Source organism: Chiloscyllium plagiosum, chromosome 29 (genome assembly GCF_004010195.1).
Source record: "Chiloscyllium plagiosum isolate BGI_BamShark_2017 chromosome 29, ASM401019v2, whole genome shotgun sequence".
NCBI lineage: Eukaryota > Metazoa > Chordata > Chondrichthyes > Orectolobiformes > Hemiscylliidae > Chiloscyllium > Chiloscyllium plagiosum.
The window spans coordinates 4,414,504-4,432,081 of record NC_057738.1 but is presented as its reverse complement, the minus strand read 5'-3'; the positions used below and the strand labels follow the sequence as shown (position 1 = coordinate 4,432,081).

The window sequence follows — 17,578 nt, the reverse complement described above, 5'->3', positions numbered from 1 at the left end:
CTCTTCTACAGACAGGTTAAACTCACGAAGGAAGAAATGGCTACAAGGTCTGCATATTTGCCCCTTGGATTCTCCAATGCTGCTTTGTTGACTTTAATTATTGAAATAGGAAGGCGCAGATTCCCACTGCACCTTGTGCTTCATGCCCATTAGCTAAAAGGCTTCCAGGTAATACCTCCACTGCAAGTAGGAAGTGGTAACTGTGGAGGTCAATGTCAGGAGCTAATCTCCTGGAACGTGGTTGCAACGTCAGAATAGATTCAGTGCCCTCAGCAAAGTTGTTTTCACTTTCCAGTGAAATCTCCAGTGATATTTCAATATTTCATTTTAACACTTCACACCATGTCACTCCAAGTTACTTACATACCACTTTTCACAACTCTCAACACATCACTTCTAACACAAGGCATACCCATGATATAATCAAGTGAGGCACATTCTCTAAATGTGTTAAGACCGCCAGTAATCTGTACCCATTGGGCACATATCAAGCTTTTCTGGAAAGATGGTTTTCTCTCTCTTCTCTGTTTTTTTTTTCTCTTTTATTTTACTTCCTTTCTGTTATGAGTTCAGTCACGGCGACAAGTTAGCCCAGTGCGGAGTCATGGCAACAGCGGAGTAGAGTCTGGGATCCTGTTAGCTTCTGCATCAATGAGGAGGTCCTAGTGTTGAATCATGGTTGCTGCGATGGAAACAAAGCTTGTGTTCCTGGCAGTGCCTGAGTACAGATTCCTGAGGTGGAGGAGAGTATGGTCCCAGTACAAGACCTGGTGAGACTGGCAATGGCTGTATCGGCAAGGTGGGCCTGAAGCAGACACATGGCAGCGACAGAGTAGAGCTTGGGCCAGTGCGGTGCCTAGCAGAGAGGACTGATAGTGGCAAGGGCATCGATTGAGGTGAGACGGCACCGAAGAATGGCAACTTTCATTGTAGCAGCAGCAGCAGCACGGCAAAGGGAATGCATGCCTGGGCACCAGGCCCATGATGAAGCACTTAACGACAAGGGCTGTAAAGGTGAACACTTGCTTTTTTATTTTTCTGCCTTCAAATTCCATGTTTTGGTTTATTTTTCTGTGTTGTAAAATGGCAGTGGAGAGTGACAACACCATACAACGCTTTTTACTGTACTTTGTAACAAAACACATGTGAAAATAAATAAATAAATCAAGTCAAATCAAAATACTGTGGTGGGTCCTTCCTGATTAGTGTAACAGTTTGATTAGATTAGATTAGATTACTTACAGTGTGGAAACAGGCCCTTCGGCCCAACAAGTCCACACCGACCCGCTGAAGCGCACCCACCCAGACCCATTCCCCTACGTTTACCCCTTCACCTAACACTACGGGCAATTTCTGAATTAGTGGTGCAGGTATTCCTGATGAAGGGCTTTTGCCCGAAACTTCGATTTTACTGCTCCTCGGATGCTGCCTGAACTGCTGTGCTCTTCCAGCACCACTGATCCAGAATCTGGTTTCCAGCATCTGCAGTCATTGTTTTTACGACAGGCAATTTAGCATGGCCAATTTATCTAACCTGCACATTTCTTTTTGGACTGTGGGAGGAAACTGGAGCACCCGGAGGAAACCCACGCAGACACAGGGAGAATGTGCACGTTGGACACATTTGTCAGACTTTATGAGTCAGATGCTGGACCGGAACAATAACTCGAGGATCCTACTTTAAATATTTTAAATCAACAAGTTTAAAGCTCTACCATGCACTCAGATGCTTATAATGCAGCTTGATCCAATTGGGCTAGCTGATCAATTGGATATTTAGATGCCATTTTGTGCTTAAAAAACTCAGGTCATGCATCTATGAAGATAACATTAATCTGTGCTTCTGCTCAGATCTTTACAATTCAGGAATTTATTTGGTAAGTTGGTGCTAAAATACAGGGACAAAGTAAAACAAAGATCCATAGAGCTTTGCTGATCTCTGCAGTTCATAGTCCTGACATCCTTTATCTTCCTCTCTAATCACAAAGCTCCCATAAAATTTCTCCTCATGATCTGACAAAAAGACGATTTACTCAAAATTATGCAAATATAGTTTATTCAAAGCAATGCTTAATGATAACCGAAAGGCTATGGATGTGACATTTTTCTATCTTCTGACTTGTACAAATAGTTGTACACTCTTAGAAACGGCTGTGCTAATTTCTATAAAACACACACACTGCATCAAGCATACTGATCACTGTGGAGTGACAGAAATAACATGCTATCCACCCTTTATTGTCAAGTTGTGAGCTGAAGTCAGTATTCAATGCTGTTCTTAGTTGACCATGAGCCTTTTTGTTCAACTGAAGCAATCCATATAGTGAAGGTGCTAGGTTCGCCCACAGTGCAGTTAGGTAAAAGGTTCCCTGACTTTGACCCAGTTCTGATGAGGGAATGGTGACAGCAGCCCAAGTCAGGATAGTGTGTTACCTCAGCATCCGAGGACAGGCTGCCTGAATTGCTGTGCTCTTCCAGCACCACTAATCCAGAATCTGGTTTCCAGCATCTGCAGTCATTGTTTTTATCCCATAGTGTGTTACCTGTAGGTGCTTTCTTGCACTCCTCCCCTTGTATTTTCCAGATAGTGGTTATCAAAGATTGGTAGCTGCACTCGAAGAAAGCCTGATACATTGTTTCAGTGAATTCTTTATACAGAACTGAGTTACTTAAATGCTGTTACATCCAAGTTAAATTGAAGAGTATTCCATCACATTCCTAATTTAAGCGTGGAGGTGGTGCAGAATGTTGGAAGTCTTAATTGACATATTCAGCTTCTTGTCTTTCTCAAGCCAAAACACTTACCAGACTGGTCCAGTTAGGTTTTTGATCAATGAGGACTTCTGGGATATTTATGGCGGAAGATTTAGCAATGTCAATACAACTGATTATCAAGAGGACGTTATTAGACTTTCTCTCGAATTGATAATAATCCAGCCCATGCCTGAATGTTGTTCCCCACTTTGCTGCACACACTCAAAGTATTGTTTCACTGTGAGGAATTGATATGGTCTAGATATGTGGAGGAACCTAGATTATCCAAAGGACACGGGCGGAGTGTATTTTGCTCGGTTAATCAAATGCCGGATAACCGAATGCTGGATAACACAGTTAGCCAAGCAATCTTGTTCAGATAATGTGAAATTTGGTTAGTCAAATGCTGGATAATCGAGGTTCCTCAGTATTGTTAATTAACAATTTTATTTTGATATTGTGATAAAGGAAAGATGAAACAGCAGCTGAAGATACTCAGACAAGGACACTGCAACTGCCTTTGCGGAGAACTATTGGGAAGTTCAAATCGGGGACCAACTCAGGTATCCAGATACCTCTGCCAGTGGATGAAGTTCCTAACCAAAAATAAACATTTGATGTACAGCCTGGTTTATCCCTCTGCCTACTCTCCAAAATGCAAATAGATAAGGCACAATTTTAATCGAACTTCCCTAAAAAGTGTTCATTATTTTAAATGATGAAAAATTTTTCCAGGACCCTTAACTTCGGCTTCTGAAGTTCATCAAATTTACTCTCGATCATTATTTTGAAAAAACAGTTGCCATTTTATACTCCACAAACATAATGCAGTTATCAGAACCTTTTAAGCATTCCCTTCCACCTACTAAGCAAATTTTCTTATACTGTGTTTCCAGTACATACACTTTGTTATATAACCAACACATATTTTTAATATATATGTAAGATTCTGAATATATCACATTGTTTGCCTTATAAAACTTATATGCATGTAATTTGGTTATCTTGTACCCTCTACTTAAACAATAACATAGAAATCATATTTCTTTAGACACCATCTTAGATTTGCTGATAAATAGCTTTTCAATGTGCGTAATGAAAATACTTGCATTGATACGCTCAAGGTGAATACAAGAGAACTGCAGGCTAATGAAGTTAGTGGAAAAAATGGCTAGTATTCATTAGCAGGACAGAGAACATGAACAGATATGAAAATATAAATTAATTAGAGAAATCTGTACAATATGGTGAAAGATAGATCATGCCTAAATAACCTAACACAACTCTTAGATCGATTTACCGATATGGTACAGGATGATCAATAAATGTCAAAAGCATGGACATTTGAAACATTACTCTTCAACTTGTGTACGGAAACATCTTGGATGGAAAATTATTTGCAAATCAGAAAATAAGGAAAAATAAAGACAAAGAAAAAGGACATTACTGAGCAATGAAAAGTGATAGCCCTTTTTCAAAGTTGTCTTAACAAAATAGAGTCAAGTATATTCAGGTTTGTGCCTGATGCAAGACTACTAAATATCATGAAATATGAAAAAGCTAAAAAAAGGTGGAGCTAGATAAACAGGGTGCAGATACAATTTTATATAACAAGTGGTGATCAGTACACTTTAAGTTGTTATGATCCCCATGGATGAAACATAAACCAAAATAATCAAAATTACTCAATGACCTCAAAAAGTCAAGAAACTACCCACTTTTTGTAGCTTTTACTTTAACATAACTCAGAATCAAATTAAATTACATGTGAATTAGCAAATGATGTTTCAAATTTTAAAAATCACTTTAAATAGTCATTACAACAATGATCCCTCCCACACAAGCACACATATTTTCATCACTCCTGCAGAGATGTGACACTATATAGCTACACAGTTCCACAATATGCTGTTCTTTATTTACACAGAGTAGACCAGAAGTCCTACTTGATAACAGCTTTTGACTTTAAGTTTCATGGGTACTTCTATCATTAGTGCATAACATTTCTACAAACCCTTTCCTGGACTATGATCTGTCCACATCTGGGAAAACTACCAGCTCTTTAGCATCTCTGAGCTATTCATATAGCCTCCCACATAACCTCCTTAGCCAGCTCAATGAGCGTCTTCAAGAAATCTTATCTTTCTGCTAAAAGAAAAGCTGACCGCCTCCCGAGAGTGATCCACTTCATTTTCTAACAAGAACTCAGAGTATTCCTCTTTCTGTCTCTACCTACTTTCTCTTTGCACCTGTGTCTATGCACTCATCATCTTCAGCCTTCGGCTCCTCTCCCTGAAGTTCACCTTTTCTGCTGCTCTCCTTTGTATCTGCCAACCATATTGCTTACTTTTTAACCCTCCTTTCTATTGGTATCACTTCCAAGTCAAGAGTCATCAAGCCCTATGGACTAATATTTAAGATCCAAGACAATTACAATGATCCATTTAGATGTAAACTTTTAAAAAGTCCTTATCAAACATTCTCAGAAACAATTACAGATTGCACAGACCTTTTCAAGAAATTATGAACTTTCCTTACTTCTTCTGGGTCAACAGTTGATAGAAATAAGGGCCCTCTTGTGGCACAGTGGTAGTGTCCTTACCCCTGGTTCAAGTCCCACCTGCTCCAACAGTGTGTAATAACATCTCTAAATAGGTTGATTAGAAAAACAGGTTAAATAAAAAAAGTCAAAAACTTTTGATTGATAGAAATATTTTAGAAGCACCAGGGAGATGGATGGAAAATAATCCTAAGAGCCTATAGACCATAAAAACTACGTCTCCACGTAAATAGCAAATTGAAAAGATTAGTATGGTACTGAACATCTTCAAAACTTTTAGAATTTGAAAAACATGTCACTGCCTTTAATAAGTGCCTTCAATAAGACATCTGATTATTGGATATAATCTCACACTTGCAGGAAACACATTATTTAAACTTAAAATGAGGGTTGTACACCCAAACTTTCTCATCATGTATTTTGTAGAAGTGGAGCAAAGTAAATGCAATGAAGAAGGAAATTGGTCAATGTGCATCTGTTTGCCAGGTATAAAACAAGGCAGCTAGAAATAATCTAGCTCAACATCCACACCGTTTTAGTAAAGACAACATGCCAGCTATCTTTGGCACCTATCTGAAGTAGGGATGAAATAGGTGTGATGAAAGGAACTAACAAATGCACGAGTGTGATAATTTTTCCTTTCATTATATATTTCAAAGGGAAGTGTTATCTTAAAAGGTGAATTACCATCATTTAAAAATTAAGCTAGAAAACAAACTTAACTGCACAAAGGGTAATAGAAGTGGTAGAGTTTTCAGAGGAAGGCAAAGATATTTAATCAGCATATAAATAAACTGTACATACATACTTGGTAAGTAGTGCTGCAAATCTGGATGAAAAGATGACTAACCATTAAAATAAAAACTAACCATTCACTTTGTTGCTGTTTACTGTGGACAAAATGGCTGCTGCATTTGTCTACATTAATAACTTCATTTTAAATTAGTTTACCACAATAATCTGAAAGATATGATAATGTGCTACATAGCTCCAAGTCTTTCATTTCCTCAATGTGTTACCTTGTGGAGGTTAGTAAAAACAAGTTAGTTAAGCAGTTTAATAAAATGCAAAACAGTACAATTGCTAAAAACAGAAAATGATGGAGAATCTCAGCAGGTCTAACAGTTTCTGTGGAGAGTGAAACAGAATTAATGTTTCAAGTCCAATATGACTTATCAAGATTCTGGATTTGAAACGGTTACTCTGTTTCTCTCTGCACAGATGCTACCAGACCTGCTGAGCTTCTCCAGCACTTTCTGTTTTTATTTTAGTTAAGCAGTTCCAGTTTGATGTGCACAGTGACATTCAGGGAGACAATAACCAAACAATTCAATATTACAAAAATCAGAGACATCACAAGGCTGTGTCTTTCATTACTAACGTGATTGGAGAACACAGGCAGCCATTTGACACACAGATGCACCAGTCCTGTAACATCACATGACCCTATGGAAGTGCCTTTAAGGAAAGCATCAGAGTCACAATGATGCAAGCAAGAGACCCTTATGGCATGGATGCAGTCAAGGAAGCTGAAGATACAAGAACAAGGTGTTCTTCTTAAATTGGAACTGTTTTTAAAAATTTTAATGCTAAGTTCACAATTCGGTCATTAGTATTTCTTCATTCAAATTATCAGTTGATTCCAATTTTTGATGAAAACGTAACTTTGAATGATCAGTAGATTGCAGTGGGACATGTACATCCTATAAAACCTGGTAGTTGTATGAGCAGCCCTAATCACAACAATTCCCTCAGCTAGGGAATACTTAGATCAGAGCTTCCCAATGTGAGTACAAAACACCAAAATGGGTTGCAAGCCGGAATTTTGGAATTGCGAGCTCAGACACAGCAATAGACACCATGTACCTCTTATTGGCCTTCTTACACCTGCTCTCAAATCACCTCTTCCACTCCCCCCAACCCACCCCCACCCCATGGTCACCTCTCACAAGGGTCATAACTATTTTCAGGCCTCAAAATGAGAGAAAATGGGGACGGTGGGAAAACATTTAGGAAGTACTGGGCTTGAAAAAATAACAAAGTAAAACTTCACAGTTCAAAAATGCAAATATGCCTGAAGAAAAAAGGAATAGTAGCACGCACATGTACTAAAAAGCAATAAAGCTGTTTATCTTAAAAAAAACCTTGAAGTCTGTTATTCCTTAAAGATAGTATTATATATCTCAAAGCCAAATGAACCACCACTCAGTCCATTGCAAGTGCTCACAATGTTTATGGCGTGCTGCATCTCACATGCTCTCTGCTGTCCTGGGCCACCCTCCTGCTGCCACTGCATTATGAGATAGCAGGCAATAGCTGCAGCACTGTTCTGCAGTGTTCACTTCAATCAGTGCTGTGCTGACACTTCAAACTGTTGTTCCTTAGTTTTAACATCCCAACTGCAGTAGTTGAAAACTGTAAATTCAGCCACCAACATGAGCTTCCACTTCTACAACATTCCTTGCAAAAACATGATGTTCCATCACACTTCAGAAGATAGGGAAGGATGCCGAACACTAAGTTGGTTCAAGATGAAAGAAAGGTGATAAGAGTGGCAGGCCTACACAAAAAAGCCTGCTATTTGATATTCTAGAAGGGATGCGAAAGGCAAACATATTTTGAGTGTGTTCCAAAGGACCATAACTCAATGGCCAAAAGAGCAACCATCGTTAAACACACATGAGATGGAGTAAGAGAATGGAGTGGCCAATTATGCTATAGGTGGAAATAGGAATAAGATCAACGAGGTCCACTTATGGTTATGGCATATACCATTAATAACTTTGACCCAGGCTTGTGGAAAATATAGAAAATAAATTAGAAAGCCTTGGAGAGGGAAATGTAGGAGGGGTTAGTATATAGTTGGCAAGACACAACAAATTAGCTCTATATAAATATGTGTACTACCTTCTGAGAGTGTTGACACCATTCTGTCGGAGTTACATCAAAGCCTCAACTAGACTTGCATGGTAAAACAAACAAAACATTCATATTCCATGTTCAGATATTTTTAAAACCTAGGATATCCTGTGTATTGTGAAACCCTGATCTGAATGGAATCCAACTAGCAATCTTTCTTAATTTAGAACATAGAAACGTACAGCACAGAACAGGCCCTTTGGCCCACAATGTTGTGCCGAGGCTTAATCCTAATGTAAAATATAATAACTTAACCTACACACCCCTCAACTCACTGCTATCCATGGGCATGTCCAGCAGTCGCTGAAATGTCCCTAATGACTCTGCTTCCACCACCACCGCTGGCAACGCATTCCATGCATTCACAACTCTCTGCATAAAGAACCTACCTCTGACATCTCCTTTATACCTTTCTGCTAATATCTTAAAACTATGACCCCTCGTACCCGTCAATCCTGCCGTGGGGAAAAGTCTCTGGCTATTGACTCTATCTATTCCACTCAGTATCTTGTACACCTCGATCAGGTCTCCTCACTTCCTCCTTCTCTCCAGAGAGAAAAGTCTGAGCTTTTTCAACCTTTCTTCATAAGGCAATCCCTCCAGTCCAGGCAGCATCCTGGTAAACCTTCTTTGCAACCTCTCCAAAGTCTCTGTTTCTTTTGTGTCCAGAACTGGACACAATATTCCAACTGTGGTCTTACCAGGGACTTGTAGAGCTGCAGCAAAAACTTGCAGCTCTTAAACTTGATCCCCCGTTAATGATAGCCAAAACACCATATGCTTTCTTAACAACTATGTCACGCTGCAGCCTGCAATAGCCCTCGATACTATCAACAACACCTCCAACCTTTGTGTCATCTGCAAATTTACTAACCCACCTGCCAACCTCCTCTTCCAAGTCATTTATAAAAACTACCAAGAGCAGAGGCCCAAGAATAGAGCCCTGCAGGACCCCACTCAACATGGACCTCCAGGCAGAATACTTTCCATCTACAACCAGTCTCTGCCTTCTGTCAGCCAATCAATTCTGAATCCAGATAGCCAAATCTCCCTGTATCCCATCCTTCCTGACATTATGAATGAGCCTACCATGGGGAACCTTATCAGCATTCCCTTTTTCTTAAGCTAAGCAAGGCATTTAACCAATGTTATTTTTGTTTCCTCAAAGTTTCAGGCCCTGAGCAAGACTCAGTCAGTGAGGTGGTAATAAGAGTCTATTGTGGTTTCCAACAAATTTTGTACAATACTCTAACTACACAAATCTTCATCCAAATTAACATCAAAAGAAAACAAAGGCCTGAAATTCCTCCCATCACTCCATCAGATGGGAGTTCCCTCCCTGACATGACCTGATATTCTCCATTTCTGGTTTCAACCCTTAGCTGAGGCCTGCCTCCAAAAGGTGGAGGTGGAAAACACAGGATTGGCCACCATCTTTTAGCTGTTGACTGAAAATGTTGTGGCTGGGGAACTACAGGGAACCAAAATACCACCAACTTCTTTTGACGTTCCTGTATGTGGACACCCAGCCAAAATATACCCAGCCCATAAAGGCACTGCTAGCTTGTTGGCATTTTATTTCCAGAAATGTCAGGGCAACATAAGGAAATGAATGCCTACTGTGACACATTTCCGCTGTCTCCTTTGTGTCCAAATGATCTCTCGGGTCATAGAGGAAGAATATGGAGATTGATCCCCATAGATATAGGTAACTGATTCTTTATAACCACCCAAATGAATACAAGGGTTAATCTTTCAAATATGTGCCAGCAGCAACAAGCGTGACCTCCTTGCAGCTCAGATCAAAAGATATACTGATTTCAACACATGCCAAAACACAGTTATTTTTCAAAAATCACAGCTGATCAGCAATGAGACTCAGCCAAAATGTACTCAACGCAGATAAATGATGTAGACACTAGATATACATTCAAATACCTCCATGAAGACTTAATATGGATATTATCTTTGTATAAAACCATATATTATATAACTATATCAATATTGTTAAGAAAACAAAATTGAAAATGTGGCTATCACATCCTTCTTTGTACATCTCCAATACTTAATAGAAATTAGATCATTTTTTAAAATCGCCAGCACAATAAATATTACATTCTCAAGTGCTCCACAGGCACAACGTAATTTTTTAGATATCCAAGTGACTTATTCCATCATGAAAAAACGATTATATTTGTATACACACAAGTATAAAAAATCGTGCATCCAGTGCATTACATTCCAGACACTACGTCACACTATGCTCCTGGATACATTTTTTTTTAAATGGAGAGCAAATGCAGTCACTGATCTGGCACCTAAAACTTAGTTACAACTGCCCTTTGAGTGACCTCAACAGTTTCTAAGCAGTTACAATCAGCCACATTCACACACCCACACTCCACCTCCAACTTCGGTCCTGAACAGCAAGCCTTGAAGGGTCGATCACAATAGCATTTTGCCATCACACCATCTGGATGAGATATCAGCTAGCATTTTATATGTACATATTATTTATGATTATTATTTCTGATAACACAACCAATCATAATGATGAAGTTTAAGCATCGACGCTAGAAACTATCCATGTCACGTTTCAAAGCCGTTTATCGTCGAAGGAATACATTTATTTACCACTGAAATAAATACTGGATTCAACCCACTTACAGTATGAAATACGTCGGAAGACAAGCGTTTTCACAAGATAAACATACGCACCTCAATGAGGAGATAAATAACGTCTGTTACCAGGGCAACCTGATCTAATTACATGATTGATCAGGTCCAGGGGTATTGCAATGAAATCCTACACCAACATCTCTCTACATGCAGTCCACCCAACAGCCTCCAAGAACTTCCACACATGGAAATCATTTCTGAGACTTTCATTATACAACGCACTGAACATGTTAACACGCAGTTAATGTAAGTTTTAACTGCTTACTGTCAGCACTGATGCAATGGCTTGGAAATAATTATAGTATTCCCACTCTCATTCATGATCTTTTTTTTTTACGCAGCAGCTCAGCCTCAGAAAGAAGAGTAACTGACTCACAGGAAAACAACGTCCACGTTTTGTGTTTAATGCAGCGTTGCCTTGATTTTCTGTATTTAAATGACGAGAGGGTGGATGGTCAAAGTGTCAGGCGCATAATGCTCGTGGACAAAACTGATCCCGCCGCCCTTTGTTGTCCCTTCTCTCACTTGACACAAACTGTAATCATTTTAAACACAAAAATCTTGATGTGTTCGTGGAAAAAGGGCTCCCGACAAATTCTGAAGCCAATCGGTCTTTTGGATAAACGTGCTGAGATTTATCAAGTCCAACCGTTTTATTGGCCATCAATAAGGACCTGCTTTAATATTCAAAAACAGCACGCTGCAATAATGTTGTGGAAAAGGGCAGATGGAGGAATAAGGTTTGCAGATGAGTCACCGAGGTAGTAACAATAAGGAAGACTTGCGTGGGGCCAGTGTCTACTCAGATGGTCTGACCGCAGAGCTCTCGTACTACAGTGTATCGGCAGCGTTGTAAACAAGATAAAAATGTTCCCTGCTGTAGACCAGCCCTATCTATCCCAATTACGCAACGCTGTGGCGAGCCCGTCTCCTGAATGACCCGATTAAACAAGCGGTCAACTCGGTGACAGGGCTCCCCGTTTGCAGAGCCCTGCTGCGGCATCCCCTCTGTCTCCACCCCTCCCCAACAAAACATCATCCCCCAAACATTCCCCCCCTCCCCTCCACATCTAACGCTTCACCCCCCCCCCACACAAACACACACACAGGAGAAAAACATCACAGCACATACTCAGGGACAGTACTGCATAATCACACACACACACCACACAAAATACACACACAGTTTTCTCAATCAAATTTCTGGGTAAGGCAGTGTTTGTACTACGAGAGGGAGCATAGCCATTTCATAACAACCTACACGTCCAAAGAGCAAGAAAATGACAGCAAATAGCCAATGCTGCTGGAGAAGAACCGGAGCATACATAGTTCTTTAAATAAAACACTTACAACATCAAAAAGGCGGTGATGCCCAAGACGCGGCGCTCCGCGATGAAGGGAGCCGAGCTTGTAGCCGTGTAGTAATGTCTGTCTTGCAGACACCACTCCTGCTCTGCTTCTCTCCTCTAGCGCTCGCTCTCACTGCGTGTGTGTAACATAAGCCAAATATGGAGCACTTGGCTGCGTCTGCTGATAGCTTAAGGATTCTACTATATGCAAAGGATGCAAGACAACACACATCCTGGCCGGTTGCCAACAGATCCTGAGATTAACGTGAGCACGTTGAGAGGGCCAGAAGAAAGGAAAACGACATAAAAAGAGTCTTAATTCCAACAGAACACAGTCAACACATTGCAGCGTGTTATGTACGGGCATGGTATATAAATCTACACGTCAGAGCAGGAGTGCGATAAATATTGAAAGTAAAGTCAAACTTGTAAAAGTCACGTGGACAGTACAACCAACAAGCCTTTTAAAAGCAAGTCGAGTAACTCGCCGAGGGCAGTACAATAGAATGTGTTTGTTACAACAGTGCAGATTGCAAGCTGCCAAATAATTTAACTCGTCCGATTCAAGAATTTAGTGTCGAACTGGAAGAAATGGGGCCGAATAAAAAAAGATAGGAGTATGATTGCGCGACAGCACGATTAATATATCAACATATGTGTGAGCCAATTTATGCATTTTTTTTCAGCATTTAACCATTTGTCGTTCTGAAGTATGGATTAGAATGCGTTTTACTGAATGGAGTAAATGCTCAAGTTCAAACTGCCCCAAGTGCAAACGACTGATGTTAGTGTGTATTTTGGATTCCACACGCTCTACCTTCACTTGAACTCAATTTATACCTCAAAGATGACCCCCCCCCCCCCCCCCTTCAATATTTGGTTTTGAGCTTGAGATTGCTTTTGCCACTTTTTTTTCCAGCATCTGCACCCGAGACCTCGCCACCGATGTGATCCTTCATTTTGCAATGTGCTGTCTGAAGCGAGCTGTTGGAATATCCCTTTAAAAAGGGCGCTAGGGGAGCAGTATCGGAAAGGTTCCTTTAAACAGAAACACGCTGCTGGAATATCCCATCCTGCAGAAGGGCCGTGGAGCTGGAATCTCTCCCAGTCACTCAGTCACTTCTGATTGGTCAGGGATGATGTAATGTTTCAATGCAGTGCAAACTTCACACACTAGGGCTGCTGCAGTGTATTTGTCCTTTACAACACCAAGTGCTGGACTCAGTATTACTGTTGTTTTCCAGGAGGAAATGTAAGTGGATCCTGTTCCAACACTTTATTTATATGGATGAAATTAAAGCTTTGTGTTTCCCAGAAATTACAATGCGTCAATTTAGTGCTCTTAACTGTAATTGTTGGAATTGTCTAACGTTCAATGTTCCAATTATGCTATAATAATTTTCAACGTAACACTTGTATTTTTAGAAACTGAATGTACTCAGAGGTGTAAAACTACAGGCTTCAAAGATCCCTCAAATCCTGATAAATGCATTTGAAAAACGAAATGGCAATTGAAATATATGCCTATTTACGTGGATATGGCTATTGTTCTTTTTTAAAAAATGTTTTTATTCATAGGATGCTGCACAATATTTTTATCAACTGTTCATGGAACATAAAACCCAAATGGAACTGACTGCAGTAGTTCCCTGTAATCATTTGCTACTGCATTAAATGCACACTTAAAGCACTAACACATGGAAACCTATAAGATTACTAACTGTACTTGTTCATTTCTGACGTAATTCTTAAATGCCAGCTGGTTTATGGACTGATACAGAGCAAGGAATTAGCTTAGTCATGGCTTACTGGGACTGTACAGCTCTCTATAATGGCAGCATATGAGATTTAGCTTTAGGCTAACTCCGCATTAACTAACAGAATTAAAAACACCGTTTTAAACGGGGAATAGGAATCAGGCAAAGGTGTCCTGCAGGTCACCTTGACCTTTGCAATGCGAGGGTCAGGGATATTAATTCCTTAGCTTTGCCTACATGTACCTGGCATTGTCCCACCTTAAGATGGTTAAGGGGAAGTGGTTGGGATGGGAATATCAAACAACAGGATAGATTGGACCCTGACTCTTGGTTGAGTTTGGGAGTGGAGTGAGGGGGAATTAAGGTTCAGGAAGATTTAAACTTTGATTGTTGGATCTAGAAGAGCCTTTTTGTCCCAGAATTGTATTAATAAATTATTAAAAGCACATTATACTATAATTCAGCATACATAAAGTACATTACAGATCAATTTAAATAAATATAGTATATGCACTGAAGGGTCCCTTACTCCACTGACCATACAGACTGCATAAATACACTTCATTTACGTAACATAAATTTTCTTCAGTTAAACTTTGGGAAGATTGAAATGATCTTCTTTAATCTCTGCACATATTCAATTTCCTAGCCGTTAACTACATTTTCTGCTACATCCAGAGTTGAGATTCTGACCCCATCTGCCTTCTCACTAAGACCATCAGTTCCCACTTTCATCTTTTATCTCCCATTTTTCTCTTCTGTAAACTTGATACTATCCAAAATTCTGCTACCTCTGCCTTTACTTCCCCGAAGTCCTGCTCACATCATCTTTCCACTTTGCTCACCTACAATGATTTCCAGTTAAGCAATGCCTTGATTTTAAAATTCTCATCCCTGTTTTGAAATCTCATCATGGTTCAACCCTCCCTGATTTCTGTATTCACCTCCAGCCCTCCAAATCTAAGTCATTTACAGATATTCAATTCCAGCCTCCCAAAAACTTCTATTGTTATTTGCTCCACCACTGATGCCTCAAACTGCCAAGGGCCTAAATTCAGAAATTTCCTCTTTAAAACATTTCCTTTGTCCTTTGACATTCATTTAAATCCTTTCTCTTCTACCACGATTTTGGTCACCGGGCTATCTCCTTCCTTGACTTGGTGCCAAATTTGGTTTTATAATGCTCCTATGCATTGCTCTGTATAATTTTATTCTGTTAAAAGTACTATATATTGTACATAATCTATTTATATTATGTGAAGCTTTAGACAAGATGATTAAATAATTTACTATAGTAATTTACATGGAAAGACTAGACAAACTGGGATTATTCTTGTTAGAGCAGATTAGAAGGAGATTTCATAAAGGTGTTAAAACCATTAAGGGTGTTATTGCAGACTGGACGAGGAGAAACTTCTCTTTGGCGGAAGAGTCGAGACACAAAAGACGCTAATTGTGATGAATGGCAAGATGAACCAAACATGATATTAGGACAATCTATTATGTTGTGAGTAGTTAGATTCTGGAAATGTACTACCTGAGAAGAGTAGTGGAAGCAGGTTTAATCATGGATTTAAAAAGGGAATTGAATTAGCATCTGAAAATAATAAATTGTAAGACTATGATGCAAGGGTAGATCATGTGACTAGCTAAACTAAAACCAAGTTCTGTTTTTGCTTGTATGGAACTAGCTAAATTGGTGTTGCACAGTAACAGCAGAGGCTCAATAACCTCATTTTGTGCTGTACCATTTGTATATTTTCTGCACTTAATTTCAGGTACATATATAAATCTTGATGGTTCTTACATTGGCTCCGGCCTCTCTGTATTCAAAGGTAGCAAGGTTCTATACTGTAGCCTAACCAATAAACCTTTGAAGTGGCTGCACTCTGGTTAAGAGCATCCATATGGAGTCCTGCACCTTAGAATGTGGCAGTTTGCAACAATCAGTCATAATCAGCTCTGCCAGTCAACAAGTTTATGGGTACAACAGCAGTTAATATTTTCTTGGTGTGAACTGCTAGGAACTGTCCGTAGTCCCAGGATATGTAATTGTTTGAGGTGAACTTAGACAAAAATCACCACGTTACTTTCCAGATACAATGCATATTCTAGAAGTACATGGATGACAGTCTCTTGGCCAGCTCAGTTGCCTCAAGGACAGTGTATATTGGCACTGAGTTGCGAGGTATGCATTAAGGATCTGACAGAGTGCTCTTTTATCACCAGTCAGGCTATGTCCTGCTGCTTGTTTAAAAGTGTTAGTGCAAGAATCATCTAACAGGTCACCATCTCCTTTTCCGCAGGGTCTCAAATATGTTGATTTGCAGTTCACTGTGTGATCATCTTGTGATCAAAGTTGTTTTCTGCACAAGCCTTTCTACATGATCAGCTGGAGCAGCACAGTTTAACTGCATGAGCATTCTGAACTAATGTGACTAAATGAGGACAGATTGACACTTTGGTCTTTGTGCACAGGGTCCAAGCACAGCTTTGTGAAGCCACACAAAAATGGCCATTGGGATGAGGAGGATGTTGAATGCATTTTCCCTTTACTGGTGATTTGTAAATTGTGTCCATGTGGACATAGTCCAGTTTTGATGTCAATATGAAACAAAACGGTTCAAATGGTTGTGATGTGGCAGGAACTGAATGGGAGTCAGGCCTGTGCTTCCACAAACACCAAGAGCATCTCACACCAGATGAAAGTCAACAGGCTTGAGCAACTCTGGAGATTGGAAAAAAATGTCTCCAATCCCAACTCATTCATTGATTAAATTGTGGCACTGCTAGCTCAAATTGCAGATTTCTTTCCTCAAGCCCCACATTGGAAAGCATATCCACTGTGTATAAATTTGATTTTCTATTCAGATATTCTTTTTCCTGGTCCCAAGTCGTTAAGAGGGCATTCAGCCTAGTCTCTTGTGCATGAAGATTTTAGCATTATGTAGTGAGATAGTCAAACATCCTCCTGCTGGTTATGACACAGGTCAGAACTGGGTGGAACGCCAGCTCCAGGCCATGCTTGAAATCATTGACATATTCTGTTCAAGATTGTAGCTAATATCAAACAGTGAAATGGACTGCAGAATTCTTATTTCTTCTATGTTTCCCTTCTTTTTGTAGGTGATAGTGTTTTCTAATGGATTCAGACATGCTGCCAGCCAGAACCATGCTCTCATATACTTCTGGATCAATTTAATTTCACAGAATTGAATACAGCTTCACTAGTAAACTGTTGTTTCTAGGGGTATTAGTCATATCGAATGTACAAGATTAGCTTATCCAAATTTTTTGTGGTTTGATTAGAATCTGCCACTAGTTGCCACATCAAATCTCTAATGAGGACAAGGAATGTTACACAGTCTGGAAGTTTCATTTCATACAGCCCAGCTTGAAAAAAATTTCTAATCCTCAATGTTTTTTCTTTGTTCAGGCTGCTGATCACAACGCTTTCTTAGAAGAACCACAAATATGGTCCGGTCTGCTCCCTGGAATGAATACTGGATGATCTTGGAGAACTGCGGCAAAAAGAGTGAGTCCTGCTCCTCTTCATCTCA

At 39.8% G+C, this 17,578-nt stretch overlaps 1 protein-coding gene across 3 annotated transcripts in view; it reads right to left on the bottom strand.

Moving 5' to 3' along the window:
* atxn1a (ataxin 1a) overlaps positions 1-12,919 on the bottom strand; it is a 362,909-nt gene extending 349,990 nt beyond the window's left edge. For all 3 annotated transcript variants that reach the window (XM_043719064.1, XM_043719063.1, XM_043719065.1), the window contains exon 1: positions 12,263-12,919. The gene's annotated coding sequence lies outside the window, so the exon portion shown is untranslated. The remainder of the gene's footprint in view (positions 1-12,262) is intronic.
* Positions 12,920-17,578: the final 4,659 nt, after the last annotated feature.